Here is a 19,499-nt window from a genome sequence, read left to right as displayed (position 1 = left end):
CCACATAATTACACGCCACATAATGACACTGCACTCAATACAACATACACTCAAAATACCAGTCAGTGCCACATAATTACACTGCACTTAATGCAACATACACTCCAAATAGGACTCAGTGTAACATAATTACACGCCACATAATTATGCTCTTCTGAAAGAAACACACTCCACACAATACCACTCAGTGCCACATAATTATATGCTACATAATTACACTGTACTCAATGCAACATGAACTCCAAACAATACCACTCATTGCCACATAATTACACGCCACACAATTACACTCGGCTAAATACACCATACAATCCACATAATGCCACTCAGTGCCACATAGTTATATGATACATAATTACACTGCACTCAATGCAACATACACTCCAAATACCACTCAGTGCCATATAGTTACATGCCACATAATTACACTGCACTCAATTCAACATACTCTCCAAATACTACTCAGTGCCACATAATTACATATCACATAATTACACTGCACTCAATGCAACATGCCCTCTATATACCACTCAATGCCACATAGTTACACGCCACATAATTACACTGAACTCAAAGCAACATACACTCCAAATACTACTCAGTGCCACATAGTTACATGCCACATAATTACACTGCACTCAATGCAACATACACTCCAAATACCACTCAGTGCCGCATAATTACACGCCACAAAATTACACTGCACTCAATGCAACATACACTCAAAATACCACTCAGTGCCACATAATTACACTACACTCATTACAACATACACTCCAAATACTACTCAATGTCACATAATTACACACCACATAATTACACTGTACTCAATGCAACATACACTCCAAATACCGCTCAGTGTTGCATAATTATATGCCACATAATTACACTGCACTCAATGCAACATACACTCCAAATACCACTCAGTGCCACATAATTACACACCACATAATTACTCTCTACGGAATGCAACACACACTCCACACAATACCACTCAGTGCAACATAATTACATGCCACATCATTACGCTGCTCTCAATGCAACATACACTCCAAATACCACTCAGTGCCACATAATTACACTCCACATAATGACACTGCACTCAATGCAACATACACTCCAAATACCACTCAGTGCCACATCATTTCACTGCACTTAATGCAACATACACTCCAAATACCACTCAGTGTAACATAATGTCTGATAGATACATCTGCCGTGTGGATTCCTCACCTGAAACAATCTCCACACAATACTACTCAGTGCCACATAATTATATGCTACATAATTAGACTGTACTCAATGCAACATGAACTCCAAACAATACCACTCATTGCCACATAATTACACACCACTCAATTACACTCTACTGAATACAACATACACTCCACCAATACCACTCAGTGCCACATAATTATATGATACATAATTACACTGCGCTCAACGCAACATACACTCCAAATAGCACTCAGTGCCACATAATTACACGCCACATAATTACTTTGCACTCAATGCAACATACACTCCAAATACCACTCAGTGCCACATAATTACACGCCACATAATCACACTGCACTCAATGCAACATACACTCCAATACCACTCAATGCCACATAGGTACACGCCACATAATTACACTGCACTCAAAGCAACATACACTTCAAATACCTCTCAGTTCCTCATAATTACGCGCCACTTGATTACACTGCACTCAATGCAACATAGACTCCAAATACTACTCAGTGCGACATAATTACACTGCGCTCAATGCAACATTCACTCCAAATACCACTCAGTGCCTCATAATTACACTCCACATAATTACACTGCACTCAATGCAACATACACTGCAAATACCACTCAGTGCCACATAGGTACACGCCACATAATTACACTGCACTCAAAGCAACATACACTTCAAATACCTCTCAGTTCCTTATAATTACGCGCCACTTGATTACACTGCACTCAATGCAACATACACTTCAAATACTACTCAGTGCAACATAATTACACTGCGCTCAATGCAAGATTCACTCCAAATACCACTCAGTGCCACATAATTACACGCCACATAATTACACTGCACTCAATGCAACATACACTCCAAATACCACTCAGTGCCACATAATTACAAGCCACATAATTACACTGCACGCAATGCAAATTACCCTTCAAATACCGCTCAGTGCTACATAGTACACACCACATAATTACACTGCACTCAATGCAACATACACTCCAAATACCACTCAGTGCCACATGTAAATGTAAATGTAAAATGTAAATGTATTGGCATTTATATAGCGCACTACTTACCCGTAGGGTCCCAAGGCGCTTCGACCGCTGCGAAACCCTTCCTGGCTTCCCTGAGAGATGGTCCCTTAATGGGTATCTCCAGGGTGAGACCAGGCATCCCCGGCGGTCTGGTGGGGCCGTTAGTGAAGATGAGGCAAGCTAATGCCCAGAGTTGCCGAGTGTGATCGCTGATCAGAGTGGGCACCGAGGCGAGAGAATTATCGAGTCCGCTGACCCTGGTCCAGAAACCTGCCGCGCTGGGAATCGAACCCTGGTCCCGGGCCGTCCTCTGCTCTCGGGTCTGCCGCCTCTAACCAGTGAGCCACACACATAATTACACACCACATAATTACACTCTATGGAATGCAACACACACTCGACACAATACCACTCAGTGCAACATTATTACATGCCACATAATTACGCTGCTCTCAAAGCAACATACACTCCAAATTCCACTCAGTGCCACATAATTACGTGCCACATAATTACACTTCACTCAATGCAACATACACTCCAAATACCACTCAGTGGCACATACTTACACGCCACATAATTACACTGCACTCAATGCAACATACACTCCAAACAATACCACTCAGTGCCACATAATTATATGCTACATAATTACACTGTCCTCAATGCAACATACACTCCAAACAATACCACTCAGCGTGGAGAAGTGTGGCTCAATGGTTAGAGCAGGCAGACCTTGATGCAGAGCTCTGGCCAGGGACCAGGGTTCGATTCCTGCCCTGGCGGGTCTCGGGCTCATTAATTCCCCTGACCGGATATTCTCGCCTCAGTGCCTGTTCTGATCATGGGTCCCACGCTGCAACTCTGGGCATTAGCTTGCTTAGTCTCCACAACGGCCCCCACAACGCGAGGGATGCCTGGTCTGCACCATGGGGGTGCCCAGGAGTGGACACTTCACAGGGAAAGCCAGGAAGGGTTCCCTTGCGGTATTCGTACAAGCACCGGGAAACCCACTGCGGGTAGCTGTGCGCTATACAAGTACAAAAACATCACATCACATCACATAATTACACACCAGTTAATTATACTCTACTGAATACAACATACACTCCACAAAATACCGCTCAGTGTCACATAATTACATATCACATAATTACACTGCAGTCAATGCAACATACCCTCCAAATACCACTCAGTGCCACATAATTACACGCCACATAATTGCACTGCACACAATGCAACATACCCTCCAAATACCGCTCAGTGCCACATAGTTACACACCACATAATTACCCTGCACGCAATGCAACATACCCTCCAAATACCGCTCAGTGCCACATAGTTACACACCACATATTTACACTGCACTCAATGCAACATACACTCCAAATACCACTCAGTGCCACATAGGTACACGCCACATAATTACACTGCACTCAAAGCAACATACACTTCAAATACCTCTCAGTGCCACATATTTACACTGCACTTAATGCAACATACACTCCAAATACCACTCAGTATAACATAATTACATGCCACATAATTACGCTCTTCTGAATGAAACACACTCCACACAATACCACTCAGTGCCACATAAATATGTGCTGCATAATTACACTGTACTCAATGCAACATAAACTCTAAACAATACCACTCATTGCCACATAATTACACGCCACACAATTACACTCGGCTAAATACACCATACAATCCACACAATGCCACTCAGTGCCACATAGTTATATGATACATAATTACACTGCGCTCAATGGAACATACACTCCAAATACCACTCAGTGCCACATATTACACTGCACTCAATACAACATACAATCCAAATACCATTCAGTGCCACATAATTACACGCCACGTAATTACACTGCACTCAATGCAACATACACTCCAAATACCACTCAGTGCCATATAGTTACATGCCACATAATTACACTGCACTCAATGCAACATACCCTCCAAATACTACTCAGTGCCACATAATTACATATCACATAATTACACTGCACTCAATGCAACATACCCTCTATATACCACTCAGTGCCACATAGTTACACGCCACATAATTACACTGCACTCAATGCAACATACACTCAAAATACCACTCAGTGCCACATAATTACACTACACTCATTGCAACATACACTCCAAATACTACTCAGTGCCACATAATTACACACCACATAATTACACTGCACTCAATGCAACATACACTCCAAATACCGCTCAGTGCTGCATAATTATATGCCACATAATTACACTGCACTCAATGCAGCATACACTCCAAATACCACTCAGTGCCACATAATTACACACCACATATTTACACTCTACAGAATGCAACACACACTCCACACAATACCACTCAGTGCAACATAATTACATAACACATAATTAAGCTGCTCTCAATGCCACATACACTCCAAATACCACTCAGTGCCACATAATTATTTGCCACATAATTACACTTCACTCAATGCAACATACACTCCAAATACCACTCAGTGCCACATAATTGCACACCACATAATAACACTGCACTCAATGCAACATACACTCCAAACAATACCACTCAGTGCCACATAATTATATGCTACATAATTACACTGTACTCAATGCAACATACACTCCAAACAATACCACTCAGTGCCACATAATTACACACCAGTTAATTATACTCTACTGAATACAACATACACTCCACAAAATACCGCTCAGTGCCACATAATTATATGATACATAATTACACTGCGCTCAACGTAACATACACTCCAAATACCACTCAGTGCCACATAATTACACGCCACATAATCACCCTGCACTCAATGCAACATACACTCCAAATACCACTCAGTGCCAGATAGTTACACGCCACATAATCATGCTGCACTCAATGCAACCTACACTCCAAATACCACTCAGTGCCGCATAATTACATGCCACATAATTACACTGCACTCGATGCAACATACACTCCAAATACCACTCAATGCCACATAATTACACGCCACATAATTACTCTTCTGAATGAAACACACTCCACACAATACCACTCAGTGCCACATAATTATATGCTACATAATTACACTGTACTCAATGCAACATACACTCCAAACAATACCACTCAGTGACACATAATTACATGCCACTCAATTACACTCTACTAAATACAACATACACTCCACACAATACCACTCAGTGCCACATAATTATATGATACATAATTACACTGCGCTTACTGCAACATACACTCCAAATACCTCTCAGTGCCACATAATTACATGACACGTAATTACACTCTACTGAATGCAACACATAGTCAACACAATTCCACTCTGTGCCACATAATTATATGCTACATAATTACACTTCACTCAATGCAACTTACACTCCAAATGCCACTCAGTGCCACATAATTACACGCCACATAATTACACTGCACTCAATGCAACATACACTCCAAACAAAACCACTCAGTGCCACATTATTATATGCTACATAATTACACTGTACTCAATGCAACATACACTCCAAACAATACCACTCAGTGCCACATAATTATATGCTACATATTTACACATCGCTTAACACAACATACACTCCAAATACCACTCAGTGCCACATATTACACGCCACATAATTACACTCATCTGAATGAAACACACTCCACACAATACCACTCAGTGCCACATAATTATATGCTACATAATTACATTGTACTCAATGCAACATACACTCCAAACAATACCAGTCTTTGCCACATAATTACACGCCACACAATTACACTCTACTAAATACAACATACAATCCACACAATACCACTCAGTGCCACATAATTATATGATACATAATTACACAGCGCTCAATGGAGCATACACTGCAAATACCACTCAGTGCCACATAATTACACTGCACTCAATACAACATACACTCCAAATACCATTCAGTGTCACATAATTACACGCCCCGTAATTACACTGCACTCAATGCAAAATACACTCCAAATACCACTCAGTGCCACATAGATACATGTCACATAATTACACTGCACTCAATGCAACATACTCTCCAAATACCACTCAGTGCCACATAGTTACACACCACATAATTACACTGCACTCAATGCAACATACACTCCAAATACCACTGAGTGCCACATATTATATGCTACATAATTACAATGCACTCAATGCCACATACACTCCACACAATACCACTCAGTGCCACATAATTATATGCTACATAATTACACAGTGCTATACACAACATACACTCCAAATACCACTCAGTGCCACATATTTACAGGCCACATAATTACACTGCAGTCAATGCAACATTTCACTCCAATTACCACTCAGTGCCACATAAGTACATGCCACATAATTACTCTGCTCTCAATGCGACATACCCTCCAAATACCACTCAGTGCCACATAGTTACACACCATATAATTACACTGCACTCAATGCAACATACACTCCAAATACCACTCAGTTCCAGATAATTACACACCACATAATTACACTCTACAGAATGCAACGCACACTCCACACAATACCACTCAGTGCAACATAATTACAAGCCACATAATTACGCTGCTCTCAATGCAACATACACTCCAAATACCACTGAGTTCCTCATAATTACACACCGCATAACTACACTCACACTCAATGCAACATACCCTCCAAATACCACTCAGTGCCACATAGTTACACGCCATATAATTACACTGCACTCAATGCAACATACACTCCAAATACCACTGAGTTCCACATAATTACACACCACATAACTACACTCACACTCAATGCAACATACACTCCAAATACCACTCAGTGCCACATAATTATATGCTACATAATTACAATGCACTCAATGCCACATACACTCCACACAATACCACTCAGTGCCACATAATTATATGCTACATAATTACACAGCGCTTTTCACAACATACACTCCAAATACCACTCAGTGCCACAAAGGTACACGCCACATAATTACACTGCACTCAAAGCAACATACACTACAAATACCTCTCAGTGCCACATAATTATGCACCACATAATTACACTGCACTCAATGCAACATACACTCCAAATACCACTCAGTGCCACATAATTACACGCCACATAATTACACTCATCTGAATGAAAAACACTCCACACAATACCACTCAGTGCCACATAATTATATGCTACATAATTACACTGTACTCTGTGCAACGTACACTCCAAACAATACCACTCAGTGCCACATAATTACACACCACTCAATTACACTCTACTGAATACAACATACACTCCACACAATACCACTCAGTGCCACATAATTATATGCTACATAATTACACGGCGCTTTTCACAACATACACTCCAAATACCACTCAGTGCTACATAATTATGCACCACATAATTACACTGCACTCAATGCAACATACACTCCAAATACCACTCAGTGCCACAAAGGTACACGCCACATAATTACACTGCACTCAAAGCAACATACACTACAAATACTTCTAAGTGCCACATAATTATGCACCACATAATTACACTGCACTCAATGCAACATACACCCCAAATACCACTCAGTGCCACATAATTATATGCTACATAATTACAAAACAGTCAATGCAACATACACTCCAAACAATACCACTCAGTGCCACATAATTACACACCACACATATACACTCTACTGAATACAACATACACTCCACACAATACCACTCAGTGCCACATAATTACACGCCACATATTTACACTGAACTCAATGCAACATACAATCCAAATACCACTCAGTGCCACATAATTACACGCCACATAATCACACTGCACTCAATGCAACATACACTCCAAATACCACTCAGTGCCACATAGGTACATGCCACATAATTACACTGCACTCAAAGCAACATACACTTGAAATACCTCTCAGTTCCACATAATTACGCGCCACTTGATTTCACTGCACTCAATGCAAAATACACTCCAAATACTACTCAGTGCAACATAATTACACTGCGCTCAATGCAACATTCACTCCAAATACCACTCAGTGCCACATAATTACACTCCACATAATGACACTGAACTCAATGCAACATACACTCCAAATACCACTCAGTGCCACATAATTACACTGCACTTAATGCAACATACACTCCAAATACCACTCAGTGTAACATAATGGCTGATAGATACATCTGCCGTGTGGATTCCTCACCTGAAACAATCTCCACACAATACTACTCAGTGCCACATAATTATATGCTACATAATTACACTGTACTCAATGCAACATGAACTCCAAACAATACCACTCATTGCCACATAATTACACACCACTCAATTACACTTTACTGAATACAACATACACTCCACACAATACCACTCAGTGCCACATAATTATATGATACATAATTACACTGCGCTCAACGCAACATACACTCCAAATAGCACTCAGTGCCACATAATTACACGCCACATAATTACTTTGCACTCAATGCAACATACACTGCAAATACCACTCAGTGCCACATAATTACACACCACATAATCACACTGAACTCAATGCAACATACACTCCAATACCACTCAATGCCACATAGGTACACGCCACATAATTACACTGCACTCAAAGCAACATACACTTCAAATACCTCTCAGTTCCTCATAATTACGCGCCACTTGATTACACTGCACTCAATGCAACATACACTCCAAATACTACTCAGTGCGACATAATTACACTGCGCTCAATGCAACATTCACTCCAAATACCACTCAGTGCCACATAATTACACTCCACATAATTACACTGCACTCAATGCAACATACACTCCAAATACCACTCAGTGCCACATAGGTACACGCCACATAATTACACTGCACTCAAAGCAACATACACTTCAAATACCTATCAGTTCCTTATATTTACGCTCCACTTGATTACACTGCACTCAATGCAACATACACTTCAAATACTACTCAGTGCGACATAATTACACTGCGCTCAATGCAAGATTCACTCCAAATACCACTCAGTGCCACATAATTACACGCCACATAATTACACTGCACTCAATGCAACATACACTCCAAATACCACTCAGTGCCACATAATTACACGCCACATAATGACACTGCACTCAATACAACATACACTCAAAATACCAGTCAGTGCCACATAATTACACTGCACTTAATGCAACATACACTCCAAATAGGACTCAGTGTAACATAATTACACGCCACATAATTATGCTCTTCTGAAAGAAACACACTCCACACAATACCACTCAGTGCCACATAATTATATGCTACATAATTACACTGTACTCAATGCAACATGAACTCCAAACAATACCACTCATTGCCACATAATTACACGCCACACAATTACACTCGGCTAAATACACCATACAATCCACACAATGCCACTCAGTGCCACATAGTTATATGATACATAATTACACTGCACTCAATGCAACATACACTCCAAATACCACTCAGTGCCATATAGTTACATGCCACATAATTACACTGCACTCAATTCAACATACCCTCCAAATACTACTCAGTGCCACATAATTACATATCACATAATTACACTGCACTCAATGCAACATGCCCTCTATATACCACTCAATGCCACATAGTTACACGCCACATAATTACACTGAACTCAAAGCAACATACACTCCAAATACTACTCAGTGCCACATAGTTACATGCCACATAATTACACTGCACTCAATGCAACATACACTCCAAATACCACTCAGTGCCGCATAATTACACGCCACAAAATTACACTGCACTCAATGCAACATACACTCAAAATACCACTCAGTGCCACAAAATTACACTACACTCATTGCAACATACACTCCAAATACTACTCAGTGCCACATAATTACACACCACATAATTACACTGCACTCAATGCAACATACACTCCAAATTCCGCTCAGTGCTGCATAATTATATGCCACATAATTACACTGCACTCAAAGCAACATACACTCCAAATACCACTCAGTGCCACATAATTACACACCACATAATTACACTCTACAGAATGCAACACACTCCACACAATACCACTCAGTGCAACATAACTACACACCACATAATTAAGCTGCTCTCAATGCCATATACACTCCAAATACCACTCAGTGCCACATAATTATGTGCCACATAATTACACTTCACTCAATGCAACATACACTCCAAATACCACTCAGTGCCACATAATTGCACACCACATAATTACACTGCACTCAATGCAACATACACTCCAAACAATACCACTCAGTGCCACATAATTATATGCTACATAATTACACTGTACTCAATGCAACATACACTCCAAACAATACCACTCAGTGCCACATAATTACACACCAGTTAATTATACTCTACTGAATACAACATACACTCCACAAAATACCGCTCAGTGCCACATAATTATATGATACATAATTACACTGCGCTCAACGTAACATACACTCCAAATACCACTCAGTGCCACATAATTACACGCCACATAATCACCCTGCACTCAATGCAACATACACTCCAAATACCACTCAGTGCCAGATAGTTACATGCCACATAATCATGCTGCACTCAATGCAACCTACACTCCAAATACCACTCAGTGCCGCATAATTACATGCCACATAATTACACTGCACTTGATGCAACATACACTCCAAATACCACTCAATGCCACATAATTACACGCCACATAATTACACTCTTCTGAATGAAACACACTCCACACAATACCACTCAGTGCCACATAATTAAATGCTACATAATTACACTGTACTCAATGCAACATACAATCCAAACAATACTACTCAGTGACACATAAATACATTCCACACAATTACACTCTACTAAATACAACATACACTCCACACAATACCACTCAGTGCCACATAATTATATGATACATAATTGGTATGCGAAGTTTACAACGGAACCGTTACAACGCCGTACTATTATGACGCGGTCATAACAACGAAATCTGTTACAACGAATTGCGCTGGGGGGCGGTCAAGGATAATTTACCTTCCCAACACCTTCCCTACTATCCACGGGGACTGGTGTTGGAATAGTAAATTAAATTCTTTTAATTTGCGCCCACCCCAACGCAAGTCGTAACGAATTGCGTTTTTACAACCGCGTTATAATGGAACGCTTTTTAAAAGTATGCGTGGTAATGATGTACATCCTACATAATTACACTGCGCTCAATGCAACATATACTCCAAATACCTCTCAGTGCCACATAATTACATGACACATAATTAGACACTACTGAATGCAACACACACTCCAAAGAATACCACTCAGTGCCACATAATTATATGCCACATAATTACACTGTATTTTGTGCAACGTACACTCCAAACAATACCACTCAGTGCCACATAATTACACACCACGCATTTACACTCTACTGATTACAACATACACTCCACACAATACCACTCAGTGCCACATAATTATATGATACATAGTTACACTGCGCTCAACGCAACATACACTCCAAATAGCACTCAATGCAACATACACTCCAAATACCTTTCAGTGCCACATAATTACACGCCACGTAATTACACTGCACTCAATGCAACATACACTCCAAATACCACTCAGTGCCACATAGTTACATGCCACATAATTACACTGCACTCAATGCAACATACCCTCCAAATACAATTCAGTGCCTTATAGTTACATGCCACATAATTACACTGCACTCAATGCAACATGCACTCCAAATACCACTGAGTGCCACATAATTACACGCCACATAATTACACTGCACTCAATGCAAAATACACTCCAAATACCACTCAGTGCCACATAATTATATGCTACATAATTACAATGCACTCAATGCCACATACACTCCACACAATACCACTCAGTGCCACATAATTATATGCTACATAATTACACAGCGCTTAACACAACATAAACTCCAAATACCACTCAGTGCTACATAATTATGCATAACATAATTACACTGCACTCAAAGCAACATACACTCCAAATACCTCTCAGTGCCACATAATTATGTACCACATAATTACACTGCACTCAATGCAACATACATTCCAAATGCCACTCAGTGCAACATAATTATATACTACATAATTACAATGCACTCAATGCAACATACACTCCAAACTCCAAACAGCCAATCTCCCCTCTGTTTCGCAATAACCATGCCCTAGGAGCAGACTGACCCTGACCCAGCCCAGCGACCCTCTGTGTCACAAAAACCATGCCCTAGAAGCACATTGACTCTGCCCCAGCCCAGCCCCACTCTGTGTCGCAAGAACTATGCCCTAGAAGCACACTGACCCTGCCCCAGCCCAGTGCCCCTCTGTGTCGCAAGAACCATGCCCTGGGAGCACAGTGACACTGCCCCAGCCTAGCGCCCCTCTGTGGCGCCAGAACCATGCCCTAAAAGCAGACTAACCCTGTCCCAGCCCAGCGCCCCTCTGTACCATGCCCTAGAATCACACTGGCCCTGCCCCAGCCCAGTGCCCCTCTGTGTCGCAAGAACCATGCCCTATGTTAGAATTGGGGGTCTCTGGTTGGCGCAGGGCAGCACTGGCGACAAGCAGGGACCCTCTCCTCTACGTCAGGGCAAGGGATTACTCCCAGAAATCACCCCTGCTCACCCTCTAGGTAGTGTGGCGCAAGCAGTCTAGGCTAAACTCTGGAGTGCATAGGGTTAAACATTTGCAGTATCACACACAATAATAACCAACCCACCACACAATGACACCAGACTGTATTAGTGTGAAAATATAACTCTTTTATATATTTCAAGCAGGCTTATAAATACAGTCTTATCAGTTAACACAGGCTCCAGTTACTTGTAATTAGGTTGCCACAGTTCTTTGTTCAGCTTTTCAAAATAGTTCTTAAACTTCCAAAAGGGGTTAACCTCTCCCAATACTTCCAAGGTAATGCAGGCAATAAAAACAGTTTAAAGAGAGGTAGCCCGGTCCTCACCAGGCTTCTCCTATTCTTCAGATTTCTAATGCAATGTAAAACATAGTCTTATAACAAAGGCTCTTTGGTAGCCTATTCACAGATTTTAAAAAGGAGCTTAATGTTAATCAGTCAGAGTCAATCAGACAACATCGGATGCATCTAAAAAAAAATCTTTATTTTTAGGCCTCGTGGCACCAGTGGCGAAAAGATCTGATCAGCATCAAATGTCAGATTTCTTGTGTACTCGCCAACAGTGCAGAAAGGCATCACATTCTTGTCCACCGTCCAGGTCAGTTTGTCATATCCAATATTCATGTTCCCAATTGTGAAGTTTATGGTATTAACTCTTTTTTCATCTCCTCTCCAGCCTGGATGCTATCCACCGTCCTCTAGAAACGCAGGGCACGACCATCTCTATGCTTCGCTAGCCACAGAGGCAAGGCTGGCTGTGGCAGAACTTCAAGAGACCCTGTCCGGGGTACCAATAATTTTCGGTGAATACGCTGCAATTCAGCTTCAAATGCTCGCCGGTTTTCCAGCTTTAGAGAGTTATACTGCTCCTGCAAGTCCAGGAGCTGCTGCTTCACTACTTCATGCTGGTTCTTCAGGATGTTGTGGTTAGAGAGGAGGGCGAAGAAGTGGTTCATGGCTTCTTCCTTCTGTTTGCTCAGAGCTTCTTGAAATTTTGATTTAAGTACTACAAAATAGTCCTTGGTCTTTTTGTGCTCTGCACGCTCCTTCTGGAGGGACTGCTCTATCCTGGACCGCTCCTTATCTGTCCCTTCCAGCTGCGCTAAGAGCGTCTCCTGCAGCGGCTTGAACTCCTGGAGCAGGTTCACGGAGCTCTGCACTTTCTCCTGTAAGTGCTTGAACAGGTAGAAATCGGACCCCAGGCACATCAAGGTCAGCAAGCAGAGGCCTATCACCAGAATCCTCTTCCGCCTGCGAACTCCAAAGTCCCCGGGTCCCATGGCCGAGAGTTTGGTTCCTCGTCAGCGAGGGCCGGTTCCCGTAATCGTCTTGACAGTAATGTCCGACTATCAGTCTTGCCAGTCACAGGCCTGCCTATATAGCCCTGCTCAGCATCATTAATTATGACATCATGGTGAATTCACAGTGACACACTGTTAGGTGAAAGCACTTTGCTTCCCATATAAGGTATCAACCCTGATGCCTGCTGTAAATATGCCCTTACCCAGGACAGTGTAGCTTTGGCATCCTGTGTGTACATCACTGCACGTGCTGAGAGCCTTTCCTGTGCACATCTGCCCCTTCAGAGCCCCTTCCACTGCGCCGTGAGGTGCCAAAATACATCCTTGGCGCACCGTTGATGGAATGGAATTTGTCATTTCACCTCCAGTTCCAAACCTTATGGACACGGTTGTGGCTGCGTGTAGTCTACGAAGTAGAGTGACCAGGGGTTCCTCAAAACCCATGTCATTCATCATCTGCCATAGCTTGCTTCTGCAGACAGTATCAAAGGCGCTCGACAAGTCCATGAAGGCAAGGTGTATTGTAGACTTCCTAGCCTTCATGTACTTGCCAATTAATGCTAAGTTCAGACACTGCTCAACCGTGCCCTTTCCCCTCCTGAAACCGTACTGGGAGTTCACAATTAGGCCAACAGAATCTGCCCATGTCTCTAGTCTGGCCAAAACGACCCTTCCCAATATTTTACACGATGCATCTATTAGAGATATAGGGCGATAGCATCGAGGATCACACCTATTGCCCTTCTTAAAGATTGGCACCACCACTGCCTTCCTCCAAGACACAGGGATGCGACCAACAACAGCAGCCTTAAACACATTTAACAACAGAGGAGCCCATACCTCAATGTTGTGTTTAAAAAAGTCCAAAGGGACAGCATCAGGGCCTGGGGCTTTTAATAATATGCCTTTCCTTAAAGCCTCCTCAACCTCTTCCAATGTGAGCGAAGAGCTAAGGGCCACATCTGTGGATGAAATCACCAATTCCCCTGTATTATCCAATATTTCCGCAGTTAGTAGAGCCTTTGGATTAAAGATTTTACCAAAATGGGATTCCCATGATTCACTAGTGTCCTGCATCACTATGGTTTCCTTGGCATCTCTCTTAAACAAGGGACGGTTTAATACCTCCCAGAAGAGCCTACTATCCTTCAACTCAGAGGCCTTCTCTAGATCATCCCAGGCACGGTTTTTTAAATCCCGCTTCCTCTTTACAATAGCCTCTTTATAGGCCCTTCTACTTGTTCTTATCAGTACTCTGTTCCTTGGTTTTTGTTGTAGGGCCATTCTTAGGGATTTATGTGAGGCGGAGCACACGGAATCAAACCATCTAAAAACTTTTAGAGTTTCTCTCCCCGCTGGTTTTTGAAGGTGCTCAGCCACATGCCCACATAGTTTTTCGAAACTCTCAATAACCTTTTCAGGATCAGATGCTGGGAGTAGACACGATTCAATTTCAGTTTTACAGGTATTAAAGATCTCTGCCTCTGGGCCAACCGCATCTATTTTCCCCCACTTCAAAGTGACGCCCTGATTCTTGTTATATTTTATGGGGTGTTCCCAAGCCGGCAATTTTCTACTTGCAGGGATGCACAAAGACAGCATTAAAGGATTATGGTCACTTGCAGCGTTTGCTACTACCTCAAGCCTATTAACATATTGGAGAAAACCGCTAGACACAAATACAAAATCAATAGTGCTCGTCACTCCTCTTGTTCCCTGGAAGGTTGGTATTGGTAATGAAGTTGGGGCAGCCCAGGGTTCGACCATACATAAGTCATTTAAAACGATGATGTTATTTAAGGCGTCCCCCTGGGGCGTGTGCTTAAAATGCATTAAAGGCTGTTTGTTTAGATCCTCCAAACCACACACATTTGAACCACCAAATCTACACATTGAACAATTAAAATCACCAACCCAGATAACAAACAGTAGTGGTCGTTCACTACGCGCCTTAAAAATTGCTTCCTCCAAACTCTGAATTATCGATATATCATTCCCATCAAAAACATTGTGGTACCAATTGATCAACAACAAAGGCTTAGGGAACAGGTTTTCCAACAAGAGCAACTGGTACCAGGGAGTATCTACTATCTTGGAGGTTGTCAAATTCTGCAATTTAATAGATAGTGCTGTCATTATTCCACCCCTAGCCCTCCCAGCTGCTGATGGAACCGCCAAAACATTGAATGATTGAAAACCCTCAATATCCCGATCCATCCGGCTCCATGTCTCCTGTAGGCACAGAATATCCTGGCCATCCACAAAATCCAGCCAGGCTTCGTCCTCCAGTCTACTCGCAAGACCTGCGATATTCCACGAAATTAAGCATAGTCTGGGATCCCCTATATTATTCCCTACAGGTTCTGTTGGAGTTACCCAGTCTTGCCCAGGAGAAGATGATTTGATCTCACATCCTGGGTTACCATTATCCTCGATGTTCGGAGGGCTAGTAAAATGAGAATCGCGGTCAGGGACAACTACCAATGGATTATCCTTCTGCGTTTCCCCCATATTTCCCCCCGTAGCCAGATGTGACGCAAATAAAACATTTTCCTTATGCCTGGCTGGTGGTCAGTCTAAACCCTCCATTCCCACTAATGGGTCAAAACGGTTTCTCAGGGGAATATTATTCTGCATCCACCCTAAGTATTCCTCTCCCTGGAATCTTATTCTTGGTTGATTATAGGGTACTTGCATTGAATTGCTAATGCTTGGCGGCCTCATAAGGCATCCATCACCCTGGTACCACATACCAGGATGATTTCGGGGAGGTCGAGGAACAGTATTACTCTGTGTCCAACCAAAATGGCTGTTACCTTGAACTCTCGACTCAGGGTGACAGAAGTTAGGGGGAGCATGATACAAATTTGGGTAAAAGTATTCTAGGCCTATACATTGGATATCTCCCATTCTGGCTAACCTTGCTTTAGTACAAATCATATCTTTAACCCTATTATCCCTAAAATTGATAAGAATACAATCTTCCTCTAGATCCTTCTTACTTGGCCCCACCCAGGGCACCCTTCGTACACCTAGTATTTTTGTAGCAGTAGCCGGTGGAAGTGGCCTATTATTATTAAGCCAAAATTTTACCTTGTTTAATAGCTCCTTGCTTGATTCATATTTATTTGTTGCAACTTCTGGAACACCTGTCAGGATTACCATATAAGGGGCCGAGTCAGGGGGTATATTCACACAAATTGGTTTACTTAGGGGGGCTATGTTACTAGGGGCTGGTGGTCTGCTCAATGGAGTTGGATTACCTCCAGGCGCGACAGCTGGAACGGACGCAGTTGAGCTTGATGTTGATGCTATAGCTGTAACAGTCTTTGGCTGAGAGCCCACAATAGTCGCCAATGTAGGTTTGGTCGAGGCTGCTTGTGCGGGGGTTCCCTGGGAAGCCATAGATACAGTAGGTTGGGTTTGTGTGATTTGATTTAGATTTTTCTGGGCCCCCTTCTTTGTTGTATTCCGATTTCCCAAGGGCTCAGGGGGTTTACTATTTTCAGCCAAAGTCTCCAACGAGTGTGTGTTAACTGATATTAGATGCTCTAGTTGATCCAATTTTAGGTTGATAATTTGTGTTCTTTCTATGAGGGGAGTCAAGAGGCTTTTTACCAGCTTCTCTATATTTACCAAGAGCTCCTCATTTTTGTTATTTTGACAACAATGAATCCACTGTCCAAACTCCCCAGACGAAGTTCCCCTTTGTTTGGATGGTTTAGCGAAGACTCTTGAAGCGGATGTTTTTGCCAATTTAATTCTACTTCCCTTAGTATGACCCCCCCCTCTCTTACGTTTGCCAGGTTTATTAGCTACTGGATCAGGGTCCTGAACATAGGTTTGTGAGGGGACCGACCCTGATACTGATGCGGCCAAATTACAGTGCTGGGTACCATCCCCAATGGTATTCGTGGGAACATGATCTCCTAGTAGACAATCAACTACGCCATCCACAGATATTGATTGGGAGTCTGGGATTACTACTAGGTTAGGGCTGGCTTCCAGGTCAGAGATTATACTCTTTTCAGGGATGGTTGAAGAGCCAATCTTTCCCAGGGAAGAGCGTTTCCCCATAACTAGGTCTAAAGACAGACGCCTTTCTGTAAGGGCAATTTCTTTGTCCAGTATCCCCGTGGCCTGTATAATAAAGTCATCTAAAGTTCCTTTGGCTGTACCACTACTTGACCTTACTGTTACCTGCCTATTCTTCCCTGATCGTAAGGACATCATGTGGGGTTACAGTATATATACAATTTTCAAATTAAAACAGTTAAGGCACATCCAAAATACTAAACCTTATCGAAGCAAGTGGATAGAATACCTGATGAGACTGATAACTAAAATAACATACTCTCGGTCCTTGAGTCCAACACGAAAGAGAAAAGGCCCCGCCCGTCCTTATACGTCCTTGGACGGCCTTAGACGGCCCGCCCTTTGCCCGGGCTTCGCCCTGGGCGCTCCCGCGCAGCGTGTCTATCCGTCACTTATTGGTGTTTAGGACGTAAGGGTGGGAGTGGGGCGGCGCTTGCAGGGAGAGCGGGCCAGGTGATGGTGATCGGCCGGCCGGGGACTCCTGGGATCTGTAGTCCCGGTCTTCGCTCACAGCCCAGCAGCAGCCCTGAACTCCCCAGCTAGCACTTGTCCTTGAAGCAACAGTTCCCCTCAGGCTTCAGGAGCGATGCGGGACCCGCGGAGCGGGTCCGGCGAGGTGTGGGCGTCCAAAGAATGAGAGGCTCCCACACGAGTATCCCAGGGCAAAGGTCCGTGGAGCAAACAGCAGACAGGTCCCACAGAGGAGGGTAAAGGGAGAAGTTTTAACCCCACCTGTGAGCTGGGGGCGGGGCTTGCAGGGAGAGCGGGCCAGGTGATGGTGATCGGCCGACCGGGGACTCCTGGGATCTGTAGTCCCGGTCTTCGCTCGCAGCCCGGCAGCAGCCCTGAACTCCCAAGCTAGCACTTGTCCTTGAAGCAACAGTTCCCCTCAGGCTTCAGGAACGATGCGGGACCCGCGGAGCGGGTCCGGCGAGGTGTGGGCGTCCAAAGAATGAGAGGCTCCCACACGAGTATCCGAGGGCAAAGGTCCGTGGAGCAAACAGCAGACAGGTCCCACAGAGGAGGGTAAAGGGTGAAGTTTTAACCCCACCTGTGAGCTGGGGGCGGCACTTGCAGGGAGAGCGGG

Source organism: Lissotriton vulgaris, chromosome 5, assembly GCF_964263255.1.
Source record: "Lissotriton vulgaris chromosome 5, aLisVul1.2, whole genome shotgun sequence".
Lineage (NCBI taxonomy): Eukaryota > Metazoa > Chordata > Amphibia > Caudata > Salamandridae > Lissotriton > Lissotriton vulgaris.
Note: the sequence above shows the minus strand (reverse complement) of the source record.